Source organism: Austrofundulus limnaeus, unplaced genomic scaffold, assembly GCF_001266775.1.
Source record: "Austrofundulus limnaeus strain Quisiro unplaced genomic scaffold, Austrofundulus_limnaeus-1.0 Scaffold75, whole genome shotgun sequence".
NCBI lineage: Eukaryota > Metazoa > Chordata > Actinopteri > Cyprinodontiformes > Rivulidae > Austrofundulus > Austrofundulus limnaeus.
In genome coordinates this window covers 1,793,841-1,795,374 of record NW_013952477.1, presented here as the reverse complement: position 1 = coordinate 1,795,374, position 1,534 = coordinate 1,793,841, and the positions used below count along the sequence as shown (strand labels likewise).

General features: G+C 38.1%; 1 protein-coding gene across 1 annotated transcript in view; it reads right to left on the bottom strand.

Moving 5' to 3' along the window:
* Positions 1-1,534, bottom strand: part of cacna1fa (calcium channel, voltage-dependent, L type, alpha 1F subunit a) — a 46,314-nt gene that overhangs the window by 36,351 nt on the left and 8,429 nt on the right. The gene's annotated exons all lie outside the window — the stretch shown is intronic.

The window sequence follows — 1,534 nt, the reverse complement described above, 5'->3', positions numbered from 1 at the left end:
TTTTTCCTCTGTTGTGCTTAGAGTTTATTTTGTTTTTTAATGAAATAAATACAATTTTTAAACTAAAATATAATAGTTTACCTTAGAGGTGCAACAATTTGTTGCTATTAAAATAATATTAATTATTCTCTATATATTAAATATATGTTAGAAAGCTCACTTGTAACCATCTCCATATTGAATAAAATTTGTGCATTTATTGTTTTAGGTTTGTGACACAATCTTGAGCCATTCACAAAACATCTGATCAGAGCTACACTGCTGCAGGCAGACAGGTTCCTGCAGGACAGTTCTCTGAAGCAGCACTGAAGACCATGGAGGCTCACCCAGTGCTGAACGGGACCAATAAGTCTGATGTAGTTCAGGAGCTGCAGTGGTGCTGTGGCTCTGTACCAGCTCTTCATGGAGAACAATCTGCAGGACACCTTCAGAGACTGTGACTCTGCTGAAGATTCTCATCACATCTCCTCTGACCACAGCTGAATCTGAGAGGAGCTTCTCAACACTGAAGAGAATCAAGACTTTCCTCAGGTACAACATCACATCTCACTGCACTGACCATGCTCTCTATAGAGAAGAATCTTGTTAAAACATCCCTGACTTTAACCAGAGTCATGGAGAAATTTGCTTCTCAGTAACAGAAGAGCAAGACTTATGTACAGAAAATAAAAACTACATGACTGTTTTATTATCTTGATTTGTTTAATAAATACACAGTCGTGAAATAACAGTACAAGTTTGATTGCTTTTTGAGATACGTCAATTTTGGAGTTATAGCTCCCCCTGGAGAAAAATCCACCAGCTGCCACTGAAATTGAGTATAGGTCAGATTTAGGGTTAGGTAAGGGCAGGGCTATTCAAATGGCGGCCCGCGGGCCACATTCAGCCCATGAGTGACCAAAGTTCGGCCCGCCAATTGGTTCATTCAACTCTTAAGCCCAAACCATGAGTTTTCGACTTTAATTACTCTAAGTTGTTTTAGCTCGACATAGACATGTTTGGTGTCTACAGAAATGTCAGAATCTTGGCTACAAGGTGGTAAAAACCATTTCTATGAACACACAAGACAGTTAAAATTACAAGCTGTTGAAGATAAAACCATGAAAGTGAAAATAAAATTGGTTTATAAATTTGACAAGTCAGAGATGTCAAAATAATACTTGTGTCAAATAGGGGGCATAATGTGTTCTTTTGTTTTTGATATTGTTTATTTATCACTACTTCTATAGGGTTCTGTATGTTGTATTCATGAATAAATACAGCAAAATAAACTATTTCAAAGGTAGCAGATCTTTGTAATACTTGGTTTATTTACATGATAAGATGTTCGGCCCTTGAGCTGATGATCTGCACTAACTGTGGCCCCCGGAGAAATTTAGTTGAATAGCCCTGAGTTAGAGATTAGTCTATAGAAATGGCTGCAAAATGAATGAAAGTCAATGCAACATCCTCAAGGGGATAGGAAAAACCAACAGGTGTGTGTGTGTGTGTGTGTGTGTGTGTGTGTGTGTGTGTGTGTGTGTGTGTGTGTGTG